Below are 21,193 nucleotides of genomic sequence, written 5' to 3' on the forward strand. Positions count from 1 at the left end.
TCACTTAGTCGGCCCGGGTGGAAGTTTCAGCATCTGAAGATACCTTGTGGTCTTTCCATGGTCCCACCATCTATGATATTTCCAGGACGTTTGCCTAACCAAACTAACTATTCTTTAGTTGTTTTTCAAATGACTCGTTATAAAGAGCTCCACAACTTGGTAAATCAAGGAATAACATTGCCTCAATCATATAAAATTACCAGCAATCCTCTAATGTTGAGATTGGCTGCTCTGTAGTTCTCTTTGCAAACAAGTAGCCCTTTGAAAAGAGAAATGCATTTTAAAAACAATTGATTGGACCACATTAGCAAAGAAAGAGAGCAGACAACCCTAAGGTAAATTCATGATAAAAATTACCAAGGCTGCAGGGTTGCTCCAGAAATAAATTCTAAACACTTGTCTGAAATGCACTTAATTATTCCTACATACTTGGAGGTCCAAGGACCCAAAATGGTTGAGAGACCTTCCTATTTTACCATAATGGCTCCTTATGATGAGTTTGAAGATGGCTTTTCTTCTTGATAAGATCGAATACAATGATAAAAATTGTAGAGAAGGAAAGACAACAAAATGGAATAAAGATAGATAAAATATTAAGATCTCATAAAGTTCAACTTTTTAAAAAAAAAATTCAAGCAGTAGTTTCATATGTGCAGGCGTAGCAGGGAAAAGAAAATTTTCAACCATTACGTATAGCCACTGGGGTAAGTAAACTGTGAAAGGACTGAATAAAAAAAGCTTGGAGGTCTTGGATGCATGTGTTTGCATGCATGCATGTGTGCATTTGTTCTTGTATGGTTCAATGTAGGGAATCATTGGACCCCATTAAAGTTGCCGATTGTTCATGCATCAAAATCTTGGTTGCCGAACTTTATACTATGATTGACATCTGAAAATGAAAGGAGTTCATGTATGTTTGACAAGATCATTTATCTAAAGATCCTTTTCAAATATAAAACATAACATCATTTTTCCTGAATCAAGGATCCAAATCATGACATATGCCACTCGCCTCTCATCCATCAATTCCAACTCCTCCACAAACTGCCACTTCCAAAGCTCATCGTCTGACGACAGGTACCTCTAACAACTCAGGATAAGTGCGTGCAACTGTGCGACATTAACATCAGACATAATTTTTATTTATAAAATATTATAATATAATATAAAATATATAATACATACGTGATGTCATAATTTTTTTAAAAATAAAAATATTTTCGTCATTTAAAATTTTCAAACAAAAAAATCAATCTGCAGGCATTAAATGCATATTGAAAAATGATTGGACAAAAAATATCCTTTCATATTATGATATCTTGACCATATTATAATATTTTGATCATATTATACCACAGGATATTATTATTTTTTTAAAAAGAAAAGATATTTTCATCATATAAATTTTTAAACGAAAAAATCAACCTGCAGACATTAAATGTGCGTTGAGAAACAGTGACTATGTGGACCAATCAGACAAATGGTGTGCTCCACATTAGATTTTCTACACCACCAGTGGTGCACAAAGAATTTGCGTAGAGCTTAGACCCAATCTGGCTTGGGTCGAATCCAAAACCATACATCCCAAGTCTCGAGTCTGAGCTTACAATCAGTTATAAACTATAAAAAATTTGACTATTAGCGATGGCTAATTGCCGTTGCTAATAGTTATTTTGCCATCACTAGTATTAGCGACGGCACCCCATCGTTAATTGATGGTTGGAAAAATCTTAGTTGCTAATTATCTTTATTAGTGATGAGCATTCCAACGTCACTAATAATGTATTAGTAACGGCATTAGCGATGACTAAATCCATTATTGTTTATTTTATTATTTTTAAATAATTTTTTTTAAAAAAAATTAAAAATTTAGCAATGATTTTGTTGTTGCTAATGCCATTGCTAATATCGTTGGTGATATTTAATTTTATCTTTTTTTAAAAAAATTATAATAATATTTGGTTATTAGCGATGGTTAAACTAATCACTAATGCCATCGATAATAGTTATTTTTTTAAAAAAAAATTATAATAATATTTTTTTAAATTTTTGAATTAATCATAATCAATTATGATTCTAACACCTGTTATAATTAAAATCTAAAGATAATATGACAATCATAAATAAAAAATTAATTATATTATATTATATTAAAAATATAAATTATACAAATTTATAAGCAGTAAAAAAAATATTATATATCAAAATAAAAAAAATCAGTCTAGATCCTTCTTGTCGTCCTCCTCTCGTCCTCTTGCTCCTCTCTATAGCTGATGGATAAGAGCTGGATGTCTTAGTATATTGAAACGAAGAAAAATAAAATATTATTAATAAGTTTCGATATAGAACTTATCTTTTGATATGGAGGGTATTTTTCGATACACTCTTTGATTTTTGAACAGACTATTTCTATATATTTATTTGATAATACTAAACTATAGACACCTCTGACCCATCAATTGGATGGTTAGATTCAATTTTTAGTCGCTAGATCTCCTTCTCGATTCAAGCCTAAATATATGAAACTTTTAAATATGAAAACTTAAAATAAGTAAAAGAGTTTACTAATAGAATTATCTGATGTAATGGTTGAGACAATGAGTCCGCTGATCGTATAGCTGCGGATTCAAAGAATCTGCATGATTGTATCGCAGATGGCATCTCAGAAGCTTTGACATTGCTGGCTCAGAAGTCTTTACACGACCTCCTCCACGTATGCATTGCTCCAAATCTGAGATGTCGAGGTCTGTGAGGACATCAAAGAGTATCGAGCTACTGGAGGGTCGAAGCTGTGGTCGAATCCTATGACCCAGCTCCTACTCACTTGATGACCTTGAGCCATCCCTCAAGATCAAGGAGGGGCTAAGTGAACGGGTCATCATCGTGCCGCACAATAACATACTTCGCATAATCTGTCTACATAGTTTAGAAATAAATTAGTTCTAATATATATATATATGATCCTGTAGCAACTTAATAAATACAGTTTGAAATTCTTACCACGATCTGTTGCGATCTAGAATCTAAATAACCATCAGTCCTCCTAGATTAGTGTGTGGCTTCCCATAACTATAGCTGGCCTGGTGGATGATCCAGCTGCCGTGTCACAATAAGTAAATAATAAAATTAAACTAATTAAAGCATACATATAAGAGCTTTTATAGTTCTATTGAAGAGTTTTGGTATAGATTTCTTACCAGTCTATCGACCACAACATGTATGCCGACGTAGCCGCTCCTGTGCCGAACGGATCTTGCTGAGCGATCCGATTCTATCGGCCCAATTCCCCAATTGGCATACTCCTCACTGCTTTACTGATCACAGAGGGCCTCCCATATGTCCGTCTGCATCCAGTGATTCCTGTAGACTTTCAATCCGATGGTGACTAAAAATCAGAATGCTTGATGGCGGACTGTCGTAGGCTGTGTAGCCCATCTCGAAACCTACGTGTGGCCACCTACTTGAAGATCGGATGATCAGCCTCTTCATCTTGAAGAGATAAGAATTGGTAGTATCCCTGCAAATAGAAGCAAGCATATATTAATAAATAGAATACAAATCCACCATGAATTATTAAATTAAGCACCTTTGACTTATCAGGAATATCTCCCAGGCTGCATCACGAGCCCTGATGGCCAATGGAGAACTCATTCATCGATCCTGACATCAATCATCGGATGATCTCAATAATCAATGAGGTACGGAGCTCTCTATAAATGTACTGCAAAATTGATTTTGAACAATAAATGTTAGACTCTATCATGACTAATTTTAAGTATATTCAATAAAAATAAATACTTACAATCAGCTCTGAATGTGGATGAGCTCTCTATCCTCTGATCAAGTCGGAGATGTTGCAAGCCGGGCAAGTCCTCTACCATAACTCTATGTCTAGGAGCCGATCGCTGGTGCATGTGATTGTAGGGTCACTAGTGACCCCCTATCATCGAATCTGAGCGTAAAATATCTAATATAAAGAATATTATATTAGTTAGCAAAGGAAAAATAACAAAAATGAGAATATTTAAAGTATTAGAGTTTATCACGAGATATGGGAAGTGCAGAATCCTACGAGCTGGCCGCATGATCGCTCTCTCCTCAAGAGCTCTATCCTCCACTGGCATGACTCCAACCTCTAGAAGACATGGTGTATAATCTCTGAAAATAAAAATAAATAGATTCTTCAAATTAATTATATAATTATGGATGGTAATACAAGATTTAAAATAATTCAAGATTATATACTTAGCACTACTCATCGGCCTCTTTAGATATCAGGTATCCTTCGGATTCTTCTTCCGATTCTTCCTCTTCTTCCACTATTTTCTCTTCTTCACTTCTTCCACCTCTACTTCTTTTTCCAGTTCTTCTTCTTCCTCTTCTTCTTCTTCCTTGGATAGGATTGTTCTTTAAAAAAAATTAGTTGGATCTACCTCCTTATGTTGGCCATCATGTACGAGAATTTTTAGAGCATCCAACTCGCATCTATTGAAGATCAATAAAATCCTAATGTTTCATCCTCCTGAAAGTATTCTGATAATTGGGGCTCTTCTTCTTCTTCGAGTGCGTAATGAACAGCTTGAGACTTAACCTTACATACAACCATCAATCTTTTCTTCCTCTCTCTCTTGATGAAAAGGAGTATAATACACTTGAGTAGCTTGTTGGACTAGCACAAAGGGATCATTGACATATACTTTTAATCCATGTTTGATTTCAATAAGCTCGTGTCGTGGATCAACCTTCATACAATTATCGATATCAAACCATCGGCATCTAAACAGAATGATACTATTATCACCTAAGGGATAGGTCAACTTGATCACTTCATCGAGGATTCTATAGTAGTCACTCTTCATCTCTGCCTACCAACTGCCCTCTATACATACACCACTGTTTATTATACTTTTATGTTCTCCATATTGCTGTGTATAAAATTTGAAACCATTTACGTTACAGCCATTATAATGTCATATACTTTGTTGGCCTGTAACTTAATGGTCTTAGCTTCTTAGATATGGAATCGCTGTCTTGCATGACTTATATATTATAAAAGGAATAAATTAGAGAAAATTAAATTAAATAAAATAACAATGGTTGCTTACCAGTTGATGGAACCAATTTACAAAGTTCTGTGAGCGTTGAGTGAAAATTTTTTTCTCACTTATCATCGATTGTCCATCTCAGTATCTCATCATATTGCTTATACATGCATAAGATAAGTACAGAATGATAAATGATTAAAGAATTAAGATTGTGATGATACTTACTCAACATATGGGTCGATCTTCATATAGTTTAGGAAAACAATGTCTCTGCCTGTTAAAGTTCCGTATCAATCAATATCCAATGAACCTCGTGTCCCAATTCATAATTAGGATAGGTAAATATTGAGATCTCCATCTCTGATCCCTCATCATCATCATCATCATCATGTCGATCCACTTGAGTCAGCTTTGACTGCACACTAGGGTTAAAGTAGTATTGGCTAACATTTAAAATTTTTTCTATTATATAACCTTCATAATAGAACCTTCGACTCGGACCTTATTTTTTTACTTTCTTTTTGAGACTATATATGTATCTTTCAAATAGATACATCAACCTATACTGCATTAGTCTCTCCATCTTAGCTTCATACGCCAGATGAATCACGAGGTGCTCCATGGAGTCGAAGAAGCTAGGAGAGAATATTTTCTTCAATTTGCATATGTATCTATACTGCTAGCCTCAAGATTGGAGATATGGTCAGTGGATAGTTTGGTAGTACAAATATCTCTGAAGAAAAAGCTTATGGTCAAAGAACTCCATATGGAGTTGAGAAGGAGATCACGCCAAGCCAATGGGAGTAATCATTGCATGAAGATATCATAGTCATGGCTCTTTAACCCATAGAATCTGTAATTTTTAATATTGACGTATTGAGCTAGATTATTTGCATAACCATCTGAAAATTTAAGATTTTATACCATGCACAAACATCCTTCAATTGCTCCCTTGTTAAGGTATAAGATGCTTTTGGCTTCAGAAATTTCCCCGATGCCATCTCTACCAGCTCTATCTGAGGATGCTTACATATATTCTTTATATTTGCTCGAGCCTGAGATTATCCTTCATCTTACCCTTGACATCTATAACAATGTAGAAAATATTGTCGAATACATTCTTCTCAATATGCATGACGTCAAGATTATAACGGATCAAATTGGGGGACTAGTATGGCAATTTTCAGAAGATACTTCGCTTCACCTAGTTATGAGTTCTACCAAACCCCCGAGGCTTTTTCTTGTCAAATAGCATGCCAAACTGGCCATCGTCCAGTTGGGATACCCTCTGAAATACTTCCATACCATTGAGGCATGGGGGTACATGATCCTTCTCTATCTTATTCCTCCTGAAACAATCTCACGATGATAATAATCGAACCAGTAGGGCTTATGACCATGCTCAAGTTGAAATAATTTTGTATTCCCATGCAATAGGGACATGCAAGCTTTCCATGAGTGCTCCATCCTGACAGCATCCATGAGCAGAAAAATCGCTAATGGTCCATATCAATGTAGCTTTCGTTACAAAATTTTACTTCTTCGATGCATCAAAAGTACGTATGCTATCAATTATAAGAATTTTAGCTCAACAATAAGAGGTTTAGATATATATCAATGCTTCTACCAGGATATCGTGATCCAAGAATGACTAATATAAGAAAAATATTATACCTTTAATGCACATCCCAGGCAGAAGATTGTATAGAGTAATAAAGACTGATCAATATGAATAAGGGGCCATTGTATGACTGAACAGTGTAAAACATCTATAGATAGACCCAGTCAGACATTGTATGATTTTGAGCAAATAAAAGATGACAAGCATCAAATTGCTTCCATGCCTGCTATTCGATAGATGACTCATTATATCGGAGTACTTGGAATTTCTTCTTATGCCATCTCATCTGTCCGATAGTACTCATGGACAAGTAGAGCCTCTGAAGCTTAGGAATGAGTGAAAGGTATGAAGAACTTACATAATATGCCCTTCTGATTTTTATCCTCTTGTCTTGGCTTATATCGACTTTTACTGCATACGTCACATGAGCTCTTCAGTTGGTCCTCCTTATAGAAAAGTATGTAATCATTACGTCATACATCTATCTTCTCGTATCTCATGCTTAACCCTTTCACCATTTTCTTTGAAGTATAGAAGCTCCTAACAAACTTCTCATCCTTGGGTAGCATCTTTTTTATTATTGTTACCATTCTATCATAACAATTAACCGTCATATTAAACTGATCTTCAAATTCAATAATTCTGACACAGCTGATAATACAGTGTGCATTTCATATCTCGATCACAGTGGTTCATCAGCATCTTTCAGTATACAATAGAAATTACCGTTGCCAGCTTCTAGATCGTCTATATTTCAGTTAAATTCAGAACCAACCATATCCATAACCATATCTATCATTCTATCGATGTCCCTATCCTGCTCGCTTCTAATCCTTGCAACTTTTTCTTACGTCTCCCCATGCAGGTACTAATGCCTGTAGTTGGACATAAATCTACTCTTATATAAATGGATAGTAATTGTATCCCTATCAAATATTTTTCTATTGTCACATTTGTTACAAAGACAATGAGCCCATCCTTGATGTAAGAGTGCTGCATCCTCAAAAGCAAAATCATAGAAGTACTTTATACCCTCCCTATATTCAACAGAAATCACTCCATCGACTACTCGACGGTCCATCCAACTACGGTCCATGGCACACTATCTAAGAATTCTACATATACATAAATACAAAGCAACTGCTAATTAATTATTTTATTATTCAAAATGACTTACATAGTAAATACATCCTATCATCAACTAATATATATAGAAGGTTCTATCCTATTCAAAAAATATATTAATTCTATAGGTCAATTACAGTAATCAAATGATATGTAACAGAGATCAAAAAAAATTTTGATAGTATTTTTTCTTAGTTTTGTCCACACGACTGAAGATGTATGGGGAGAACTAAAAGAAAATATTGTTCAAAATTTTTTTCGAACCCTCAACATACCGTTTGATTACTGTAATGACCTATAGAATTATTTACATTTTTCAAACTATTCATACTAGACAATAAGTTGATCAATATATATAATTCTTCTATCCGTACAAAAATATATAAATATATGAATACAGTAGAATATGTACATTAATCAAAAGATAGGTCTATAGTTTCATGCAATATAAATTTTTTTAAAATCAATACCTAATTAATTACTTAAATTAACATCCAATTATGAGATGCCTTAGAATATGCACTCGACCCTTGCATGAGGACTGGCTGACCTAGACACCGATTGGGACCCAAGGCCCCAGTGCACAGGGCATGCCCCAACCTCGTATTTATAATGCTGCCTGACACCTTCTATTGGCATGAGCACGTAGGGTGCGCAAGGGTTAGATGCCTTGGATACCAGTTGGAACTTGAGGTCTGAGTGCGTAGGGTACATCCCGACTCTGTATTCGCAATGCATGGGGACCGGCACCTTCCCTCGGCCTGAGCATGTAGGGCATATGGGAGCTGGATGTCTTGGATGCCAGCTAGGATCTGAGGCCTAACCACGCAGGGCACACCTCAGCCCCGTGTTTGCAATGCTGCTCGGCACCTTTCTTTGGTCCGAGCGCTCTGCATGCCGAGACCCAAATCCCGTGCTTTTAATTAATTAATTAATTAATTAATTAAATATCTAACTAATTAATTAAATTAATATTTAATTAATTAATTTTTAATATATAATTAAATTTAATTAATATAATTTAAATAAAAAAATAACTTTTAGTGACCGCATTAGCCGTTGCTAATATTCACAATAGAAGGTGGGTTGGTGCACAGGGACTGATGGGTGAGAGGATGACTAGAGATGGGATGTCAGCTTGGGAATGGGACACCAGATATGAGGGCGTGGGGATGGGGCCACGGGAAGGTGGCGTGGGTTAGGGCTGCGGGCTGGGGGCGGTGGGGTCGAGGCGACCATGGGTGTGGAGGGATGCGGGCTCGAGGTCGCGGGGTCAGATCAACGACGTCGAGGCCGGCAGGGTCGGAGCAGCCATGGGCATGGAGGGATGCGGACTCGGGGCCGTGGGATGTCAGAGGGATAGGGCGGGGAGGGATGGGGTGGGGAGGGAGGAAAGGAGTTGAGGGGGGTTTGGACGTCAGTCAGAGGAGAGCACGTCGAGGCCGTGGGATGCCAGAGGGACAAGGTAGGGAGGGAGGAAAGGGGGTTGGGGGGTTGAGGGGGGTTTGGATGCCAACAAGAGAAGAGCACGTCGGGGCCACGAGATGCCGAAGGGATGGGGTGGGGAGGGAGGAAAGGGGGTTGGGGGGGTTTGGATGCTGGCGAGAGGAGAACACACGAGCGAAATTCTCCCCCCCCCCCGCATGCTTGGTAATATGTGGGAGTATTAGCAATAGCAAAATGGCCATCGCTAATACGGTTAGTAAAAATATTAGCAATGATAAAATCTGTCGCTAAAAAAAGAGAGCCGTCGCTAATACTTTCATGAAAAATAATATTTTTTTATAATTTTTTAAATAATTTTTTAAAAATTATTAGTGACGATAATATTTCAATCACTAATGCCGTCGATAAAAGTATTAGCAATGGCATCTTCCATCGCTAGAACTGTCGCTAATACTTTTATCAAGAAAAAAATATTTTTTCATAATTTTTTAAATAATTTGTTTTAAATTATTAGCAATAAAAAATTCATCCATCACTAATAATCATCAATAATTAATTAATTTAACTATAATCATAACCATTTTTTAAAAATTTTAATTTATTATAATTATAATTTTTTTATTTTTCTTTGAATATGATATAATTTTAAAATTTAAAGTCCATCTTCATCATTCATTATCTAAATAATTATCATTAGAATAGCGTCATAAAAGATCACCTTGATTCGGTAACTCTAGATATGTCGATCATTAAAATTTGATTTCGACGGTCACGAATGACTGCATAATGATCTGATAGATAGAGACCATTGATGGGTCTAAAAATTTACAATGATGATCTTGATGATATTTATAGCATACTATCAAAATTTTATTTTAATCAAATATCATTATCATGGTTAATTTAATACAGAATGATTTGGATCGTTAAATAAAAATAAGTGATCAAAAGGTCAAACGGTATCTGATTATAAGATAATTTTTTAGATAAATGATCTTTACTACTACTTTGATCATTTGTACGGTGGTGATCATAAAATTCAAATCGCATGTATCTGAATGATCCAAAATTATATATCTCTTGATACTCATTCTTAAAGTCTTTAAGTAATTATATTTATATTTTTGTAAGATCTACTTAACGTAGATGGTTCATATACATGCAATTTATATTTTATGATTATCACCATATAAATAATCAAAGTAGTAGTAAAGATAATTTATCTAAAAAATCATCTTATAATCGGACGTCATTTGACTTTTTGATCACTCATTTTTTATGTAACGATCCAAATTATCTCGTACTAAATTAATCATGATAATAATATCCTATTGAAGTAAAATTTTGATAGTATGCTACAAATATCATCGAGATCATCATTGTCAGTTTTTGGATCCATCGATGATCTCTATCATCAGATCATCATGCGATCGTTCATGATCATCGAAATCGAATTTTATTTATCGATATAGTTAAAGCTACCGGATCGAGATAGTTTTTTGTGATGATACTCTAATGATAATTATTTAGATAATAAATGATGAAGATAATTATTCACCATTATCAATAAGTTTAATAAATAATTTTTTTATTTTTTACGATAATAATTCTATCACTTATAATGCCATCACTAATGATTTTTAATAAATAATTTTTTATTATCGCTGATACTTTTTTGCCATCACTAATAAGTTTAGTAAATATTTTTTTTTATTTTTTATGATGATGAAATCCATCGCTAATAGTGTCGTCGCTAATGATTATTAGTGACGATAAATTTTATCGCTAATAATCTTTTGGCCATTGCTAATAAGTTTAATAAATAATTTTTTTTTATTTTTTTACGATGGTAAGATCCATCGTTAATAATATCATTGCTAATAGTTTGAATATTGAAAAGTGAAGAAGTTAATTCAAAAATATCTTAATATACCTACAGTTCAGAAAACTAATATAAAAATCTTTCCTATACATTAAAGTTAAGACCAGGACTTTCTCAGCACGATATTTGTCAGATATTCAGTGCACCACATGGTAGCCCATCAAACCTTCTCTTCGTGTTTTTTTTTTGCTCGGTGCACTGTGGACTTTCTCTGAACCTTCTCAAAGGCTTTTTTTCCCTCTTCGTGGGTCTCTACCGTCGCTATCCTCCCCAACCCCCCTCCCCATCACTGCCCTGCTCTCTTTGCCTCCACCTCCTATCGATATTTGTCGTTGCCTTCATCTCTATTGTCACCAGTATTGGCCTTGCCCTCATCTCCCTCAGGTGCTTTCCTTTCTACATTTTCTCCTCTTTTTTTTTCTTTTTCTTCTTTTTTTTCTGCTTTGAACCCTTTCAAAGGCCTTTTTTTTGGAGATCTGTAGAAAGGACAGCACCTAGGGAGACGAGGTTTCTTAGGTTCTGATTAGGGGATTTTTCCTCTCGATCCTCACTGACATCGGGTCACCCTCCAAATCTCTCGTTGGTGCTTTCCTTCCCCTAGATCTCTATTTTTTTTTTCTTGTGCTTCGAACCCCTCCGGAGGCCTTTTTTTGGAGATCTATGGAAAGGACAGCACCTAGGGAGATTGCGGTTTCTTAGGTTCGATTAGGGGGTATTTTTCAGAGATCTATGGGAAGAAAATGGTAGCTGAAAGAGATCGGGGTTTCTTAGACATCAAAGAATGAGAAAAAATAGAAGAAGTAAAAAGAAAAACATAGGAAACATCAGCAAAAACAAAGAAAAGGCAAAAAAAAATAAAGGCTTTAGGAAGGAGACGAAGCAAAAAAGAAAAAAAAAAGATCTATGAAAAGGAAAGCACCTAAGGAGATTGGAGGGGGTGGGAGGCGTCCGAGGCTGAGGAGGGGAGGCGAGGGGGATTGATGGCACTAGAGTCGGGAGAGGGGAGGGGAGGGGGTTTGGTGGCGCCAGAGCTAGAGGAGAGGAGGGGAGGAGGTTTGGTGGTCGCACAGAGCCAGATGTGACGCGGACGATGGTGGAGTGGCATGGACAGCAGCAATCTGGGCCTCACGTGGTGGGGGCAGGGCGTACGGGGGAGCCGATGGGAGGAAGGGAAGGGAAGGGGGAAAAGGGAAAGAAAGAAAAAAAAATTTAGGGAGGGAGGAAAAAAGATATTATTATTTTATTAATAATAATTATTTAAAATATTATTTTTAAATAATAATAAAGTAGTATTTTAAAAAATTAAAAAAAATAATATTTTAAAAAATAAAAGTAATGGAGGGATAAGTGATTAAAACAAATTTTTTTAAAAAATATTTAAAATAATATTATTATTTTATTATTAATAATAATTTAAAATATTATTTTTAAATACTAATAAAATAATATTTCAAAAATTAGAAAAAATAATATTTTAAAAAAGTGGGGGAGGAATAAGATATGAAAACAACATTTTTTAAAAAAGTATTATTTTTAAAAAATAATATATTATAAAAATAATAATATATTTTTTTAAAATACTAATTTATTATTATTTAAAGATAATAATGTATCATTTTTTAATTTTAAAAATAATACTATACTAATTTATTTTTTTAAAAAAAATATTTTATTATTTTTTTAAATAATATGTTTTGAGTTCTGAATCAATTCATCGAATCAAATTAAATAGTATTATCTTATTTTATATTGATTATTATTATAATTATTTTTTATATTTTATAGTATAATAAATAATTTTATTATCTTATGTTGGTATCTTTGTTAGAATATTTTTTAAATTTAATTTATTATATCATCTTATTTTATATTGATTGTTATTATAATTATCTTTTTATATTTTATTATATCATCTTATTTTATATCATCTTTTTATTATATCATCTTTTTATATTTTATAATTATTTTATATTTTATAGTATAATAAATAATTTTATTATCTTATAGTTGGTATCTTTGTTAGAATATTTTTTATAGCAATTGTGTCCGGACCCTCCAACTGACCTTTCCCTCAAATGATGTTATAAAACAAGGAGTGGAATGCTGTTGTTACTAAAACAGCAACTCTCCTATATAGTTGATAAGAAATCAAATTAGGTTTCTCATATGATGCTAAAAACTACATAACACTGATGAAAAATAAAAAAAATTACCTAATATTGCTTTGGCTACAAACTCTCTCGCTCAAAGCAAGATATGGTTAGTGATATTATTTCTTATTGATTGTTCTTTTTTTTTTCTAATTGTTATTTTTTGATTATTTCATCAGTTTGCTCGAGAAGAAACTCAGAAAATTGAGCCACGAAGATGAGTTGTATATCTTTTTCTTTTTTGTTAGTTTGTTTGATCATTCATTATATTTTATATTTTTTATTAGCTTATGAAAACATCGGTGCGAATCTGAAAACTTCTAGATTCTGAAAGGAAGTTCAATATAGCATAATGAAGTTGAGGTTTAATATATGAACTTGAGGTTTGATATAACATAACGAAGTTATCGACTGCATTTAGCAGATAAGATTGTGAATCTCATTACCATTTTTTTATATTAATTATTTTATTATGTTTCAAGAATATGTTATTATTTTTATAGCTTCTGGTTTATGAAAAAAATTAAATCTATGTAGAAAAATATCTTGCCTTTTATTTTTTTATTTTTTTTTATTTTTTTTATTTTTTTAATTTTTTTAATTTTTTCATTCATAGAAGCCTCAATCGAGTAGAAGGCTCAGAGTAGCCGAGTAGAAAAGTTTAGATCCATCTCAATCGGATGAGAGGCTTGGAGCAGACAAGGTAGTTTTCTCTTTTCTTTTAATAAAATTTATTGAAATCTATTATTTTTTATAGATTATTTTTTATTACTATTTAGTAATTAAAAAATTTATTATTATCTTGGTGTTAATTCGATTTCTAGATTGAATAGCTTGAAGGTAATTAAATGATGATGGAAAAATTTATTAGTATAAATTTAATTTTAAAATTTTAAGTTTTTCTGCTATCTCAATGGATTTTTCAATAATAAAAATAATATTAATGGTAAAAAAATATTTTTTTGTTAGAAAAAAAGTAACTTATAACTATCTTTTTTTAGATAATTTTGTAGTTTTGGATCCATCTATTAAGTAGATATCTTTAAGAAGGTATTCATTATATTTTACTCCATATTAGTTTATTAATAATTTAAAAAATTATAAAATTTTTAATTTTTATTTTATTAAAATTTATTTTATTATTTTATTTATTATTAGAGTAAGTAAATTGAGCATTTTTTTATGTTTTTAGGTGAAATAATAATGTATTATTTTTTTAAAATACTAATTTATTATTATTTAAAAATAATAATATATTATTTTTTAATTTTAAAAATAATAACATACTAATTTATTTTTTAAAAATAATAATAATAATATTTTTTTAAAAAATAATATGTTTTGAGATCTGAATTGATCCATCGGATCATATCAAATAGTGTTATCTTATTTTATATTGATTGTTATTTAATTATTTTTTTATATTTTATAATTTAATAATAATTTTATTATCTTATTATTGGTATCTTTGTTAGGATATTTTTTAAATTTAACTTATAGTATCATCTTATTTTATATTGATTGTTATTGTAATTATCTTTTTATATTTTATAACTGTAATTATTTTGTTATTTATTCCATATTATTGGTATTTAATTATAAATCTCTTAGTTAGCAGGATTTAAGATATATTTAATATAGACTGATAAGAATAATATTAGTATTAATTTTTGTTGAAATTTTTTTTATTTTCATGGACATAATGGATGGTCGCTAAATTTTATTAGATCAAACAATGTTGTCTTTTTTATTTTATTAAAATTTATTATATTATATTATTTATTATTAGAGTAAATTAATTGAGTGATTTTTTTATATTCTTATGTGATTTTGTTAATTTAATTATATTTGCTCATATCACTTAACAATGGAGTATTTGATCATTTAGATGATTCTTTTCTTCCCATTATATTTAGCTTTTTAACTCTATTTAAATAGATTTTTAGATCAAAATAAAATATTATTCTGAAGAGATATGATGTATATGATGTTAGACAAATTAAAAAAAATATTAAATTTTAAAATTTTTTAAGATATTTTTAGTAATTTTAATTTATAGCCCTTTAAATATTTTAAAATATATTTAAGATTTATTTTTAATTAGTTGTCTCTTAATTATAATTTCATAAATGGACATTGTTAAAATTTTGTCATGAAGAAATTTAAAAGAAATTATGAAGAAATTAAAATTACTTAAATCAATATACGAAATTGAGGTTCAATACAACATAATGAAGTTATTGACCGCACTGACTAGATAAGACTATGAATCTCGTTGTCTTTTTTTGATTATTATTTTTTTATTATGTTTGAAGAATACGTTACTATTTTTATAATATTTGGTTTGTATTAAAAATAATTTTAAATCAATGCAGAAAAAGATTGTCTTTTTATTTTTTTTATTTTTTCTTTGTTTTCATTGATTTTTTGCATATTTTTTTTCTATTTTTTCTTTACTTTTTTCATTCGTTTTTTTCATTCCCAGGGGTCACAACTTGGTGGGAGGTTTGGAGTAGCTAAATAGGAAAGTTTAGATTGATCTCAATCAAATAGAAAGTTTTGAGCGATCGAAATAATTCTGTCATTATTATTTTATCATTTTATTGTCAATAGTTTAAAAAATTTATTATTATCTTGATAATTTTAAATAAAATTTTAAAATCAAAAATGAAATTCTAGATAAGGATGATACTTGATGTCTTATACATGATGTATGTAGCTATTTGTTGTATCATTATTAAGTACTAATTACTTTATATTAAACAATTATATATTTCTAGACTACGCAAATAGAATCAATATAGATTTTTAAAAAATAAAAATATTTAATATTATATATTATATATTTAAAATTATAGATTATTTTTTCAATCATTTTGATTCATATTTTGTTATGGAACTCAATTCACTAATACTTCAATAAAATTTTTTGATATTCATATTTTTAATTTAGATAAAAAAATTATGTTAGATGGAGATTAACAAGAACGTAAGTTCATCGGCTAATAAAAATAATATATATTATATTGTATAAAAAATTATATATTAATAAAATATTTTTAAAAAAAATTTTGGTATAAGGTAAATCCTGCTGTATAGCGCGGGTTACACACTAGTTTTTCACTAATACTCGTTGCCATGTAATTTTTCCTGTTTGTCTGCTGTAAGGTCAGACGAATAATTTTGCTATCCGGTAGATAATAAGTTAATGGTTCACTTGGGATTAGCCGGTGCCGGCCTCTAAGTCATCAGCTTATCCTATCTTACATCTGTAGATGATTTTATTTGATGGAAGGACAAAATGATCAGTGGAGGAAGATGGTAAATGCACCACCAACGCAACCATTTTCAGAAAAATAGCATTAATCAAAATTTTTTATCATATTTGAATTATATATATTTATGTGTGTGTATCATATATGTATATATATGTGTGTGTGTGTGTGTGTGTGTGTGTATATATATATATATATATATATGTATTATTTCATTGGGCGTCCAGAAATCTTAAAGATTGTGAAATTATTGAGTCACAGTGAAAAATTGAAAAAAAAAAATGAGGGTCTTACTTCGGCCGTCGATGCAGTCTGATTGCGTGCAACCCCGAACGATTCTGACTTTGATCAGCGACGTTGATGGATCCCATCAGACATCTCATCCTCCATATGAATTTTTTTCCCCCAATGAATTGGTCTGATTATTTTATCATTTCATCGGTGCAAACTGAGGGCCGTGATATGTAGTAGTACCAGGACCAATCCTCTTGGCAAGGGAGCTTTATTATTTATTTATTTATTTTTATTCTTGATCCAAATTTTGGTTTTTGAATTTTGTTTTCATTTTTTTTGATATTTTCTGATCAAGTAATACTTCCAGCCTTCAATACAATCTTTTATCTAAATGAACCTGCGTCGTTGTCGGATATCACCATCCAACTACATGTATAGCATGGATATCTTGTTTCCTTCGTACATATTGAAGTTAAGATAATCTATTAAGCTTTCGATTTCTTATTTATCAACTATTTAGTAAAAGGATGAATTTTATCTGACCCATCAAGTATTCGATCCAATCCAATTGGGACAGATTTAATCAAATTAAATTAAAATATGAGATAGATATGAATTCTATAAAAAATATCCAAAATAGATTTGAATTGGATATTGATGATATATGCACACACACACAAACTGTTTAAACTCTTGCCCAGCCATTTCCAATTTGGCCACTCCAAGGCTCCCACTAAAATAACCGATCCAAGCTTTCTAGCTGATCAAGATTCCTAAGGATAGAAAACATAGAGGAAAAAGGTGGCGAGGGAGGGATACTAACTATTTCCAATTCGGCTGCCCGAGCTCCACTTGATTGAGACTCTCGAGGATGGAAGAAAGCAAAGGAAAAAAATTTGAGAGGGAGGAGAGGAAATCCAAGCCATTTCCTATTCAGCCACTCTAAGCCTCCTATAACTATTTCCAATTCGGCTGCCCCGAGCCTCCCACTTGATTGAGACTCTCGAGGATGGAAGAAAGCAAAGGAAAAAAATTTTTGGGAGAGGGGGGGAGGGAACCCAAGCTATTTCCTATTCAGCCACTCTAAGCCTCCTACCGATCAGGACTCCTAAGGATGGAAAATACAAAGGAAAACTCAGGAAAAACAAAGGAAAGATGAAAAAAAATAAAAAGGTAAGATCTTTTTCCACATAGGGCCCAACACGTTAAGTATCTAATCCGGTTCAATTCAAATGGGATAGATTTTATCCAATCATATTAAAATATGAGATGGATATGAATTCTATAAAAAATATCTGAAATAGATTCAAGTTGGATATGGATAATATTGTGCTTAGCTTATGTGCTTGAGGTCGGATAGCCATGGTAATAAAGTTGCACAAAGGTGATGCCCAAGCTCCGGCTTGAAAATCTACATAAAAAGTCCCTTCGAGGGTTTTTTTGGCGAGAACCCTCCGACGTTCAAGTTAGAAGATGGAGAATAATGAGAAGGAGAGAGTCGACTTGAAAGCCTATCTTGGGGTCTCCGTATCCCTCTATTCATAGAGAGGGAATCAGAGTCATGCACGCCTAGGAGTCTGGTAGGATCCCAGGAATTACACGCAGATTAGGCTAGTGGAGGATTATTTCCGCTTGGGGCATGATCCGATCGCGGAGATATTTTTTTTATCTGAATTTTTTTTATTTGCAAGAGAGGTGGATTCTGTTAATAGAGAAGACTCTCAACCGTAAGTCGGCTTAGACCGACCCAAAAATATCTTGTCGACATCTGAGGTTATTACCTTGGCAAGAGCCAAGGATCGAACTACCATACATTACCCCATGTGGATCCATTTCAGTTCCAGGGTGTGCACTTGGTGCCCTTGGGTCGGCTATAGACTCTTATCGTGCTCAATTAAACCCGACCTTCAAGTATCTTCGGTTGGTGTCGAGGATGTAACTTGTTGAGATTGAGATGAAGATCCACAACAGATAATATATACACACACACCCGTTTAAACTCTTATATATAAATACCCAATGCAAACCCTTGCCATCGTTTAAGCTTCCCTATTCGGTTTCTTTGGGTGAGGAGGGAGGGGGGAGGGGGGATGTGGCGAGAGATCCTAGCCATTTCCAATTTGGCTGGTCCAAGGCTCCCACTCGAAATAGCCGCTCTAAGCCTTCCACCCAATCAAAACTCCTAAGGATGGAAAAAATAGCGAAAAAAGGTGGTGAGGGGGGACCCTAGCTATTTCCAATTTGGCTACTCTAAGCCTCCCACTTAATCGGGACTCCTGAGGATAGAAGAAAACAAAAGAAAAATTGGGAGAGGGGGACCTTAGCCATTTCTTTTTCTGCCACTCCAAGCCTCCCACCCAATCGGGACTTATAATAACTTGGATTTTTAAAACCACCCAGCATAAGTTTTAAAGCAAAAAAATGGAAACCTCACGTAACTGGCACGTGAGGTAGGGAGGTAGACTCCTGATGAAGTCTACTTTCTTCTTTATTTTGCACCCGAAATAGGAATCCTAGGACTCATTGGATTCCGACGAAAATTTTAAGAATTGATCTGTATAAGGCTTCTAAATTCCTCTCATATGCGTCACCTCCCACCCCTCGATCAATCGCCGGTGAAATCCATGAGATTTCTGTCAAGTATTTTGAGAGCCACCACCATTTTCATCATGAAAGAGGACCAAAGACCTCACCGGAGATACGGTATGGCCTCTAAACTTTTTTCCCTTCTTCTTCCTAGCTTCTTTGATGCCCTCGCCGGCTATGGTCATCGGATTTTCTTCAAAATCGAGCCTCCCCTATTTCTTCCTCCATCAGACCATTTGTCGTTGCCGAAGACGATCTTGTTTTGGTCATCGAGGGCCGAAACCACCCCAGCCATAGTCATCCGAGGTGCTGTCGGAGCATCACGACCATGGGAGGAGGCCGGTAAGTTTACCCCTTCTCTGTTTCAACGAAAAGAAGAAAAGAAAACCAAAGAAAAAAAAAAAAGAGAAGGAAAAGAAAAAAAAATAAAAATAAAAGAAAAAAAGAGTTTCTCTCTCTTCTCTCTCTTTTATCTCTCCTCTCTCTATCTTTTCTCTTCTCTCTACAAGTTTTCTTCCTAATTTCTCTCTCTACTTTTTTTCTCTTCATGAATTTTCTCTCTCTAAAAATCTGATGGATAATGGAGGGTCTAGATACTTAGGTAACTCAGATCAATTGATTGACCCTAGAAGGGATCTTGGACTTATGATGTTAGGATTATTTACTATAATTTTTCACTGTTCCTAACATCTATGATTTTTATGTTTGATCCCGATTATGTAGAGGTATAATTATTTGCACAAGATATCGAGCGGAACATCTTGACCTAGAGTTTGTGGATCAAAGGGTTAATCGATTACTATGCGCAAGTCAGAAGTCATTAGTGGTAAGAATTTTGGATATTATTCACCTATTTATATAAAAATTATTTTATGCATCAGTGATTTCGATCCATGAAATTTTGATAATGATATGTTATATACTTAGTTGTTAAGTATAAATGTATTACTTGTTCGATGTTATGTATTATATATCACTGATACTGATTTGGATGGATTTTGATAATCGTGTGCATCAAGGTTTGTAAAAGAATGTGATCTTGAATTACAATACCTAATAAGCCTGAAATTGAGTTGTATGACTGTATGTGGGGTTGTGGTGCTTTGGACTAGATATGTTGTTGATGCCCTATTACAGGCTGGAAATGTGGTTGTGGTAGTCCACAGAACTAGTCACAATTGATGCTTTGCCATGGGCTAGAAACATAACTGTGGTAGTTTGGAGTTGAGTACTTGTGGTCCCCCAGGCTAGCCACTGTTAGTACCTTACCATGGGCTGCAAACATGATTGTGGTAGTTAAGGTTTGAGCACTTGTGGTCCTCTAGACTAACCACGTATTGGTGCCCCACCACGGGTTGTAAAAGTAGTTATGGTGGTCCACAAGGCTAGCCACGGTATTGGTGCCCTACCATGAGCTAGAATTGTGGCTATGGTAGTTTAGAGCTGAGCATCTGGGTATGATCGAATTCGATACATGTTGGTTTGAAATAATTATATGATGTGACTCATATAAAAAGATATTTGCCAAAATGTATGATTTATGAATCATAGTATCTTTTGGTGTGAAATTGATATAAGTAATAGTTATTATTATTTTCTCATCTATTATTATTATATTGGTGTTGGTGTATGGGATTCTTATTGAGCTATAATGCTTACCCTCCTCTATTTCTCTTTACTTCTTAGTGTTGCAAGATACTTACGATTGGCTATAGTTTGAGTTCACGAATGAACGGATAGATAGATAGAGCGTTATTGATATCTGATCAGATGATTGAAAGAATTGAATATATAATTTTATAAGATTTTATTAAGTGTTATGAAAGTAG

This window comes from Elaeis guineensis, chromosome 13 (genome assembly GCF_000442705.2).
Source record: "Elaeis guineensis isolate ETL-2024a chromosome 13, EG11, whole genome shotgun sequence".
NCBI classification, from domain to species: domain Eukaryota; kingdom Viridiplantae; phylum Streptophyta; class Magnoliopsida; order Arecales; family Arecaceae; genus Elaeis; species Elaeis guineensis.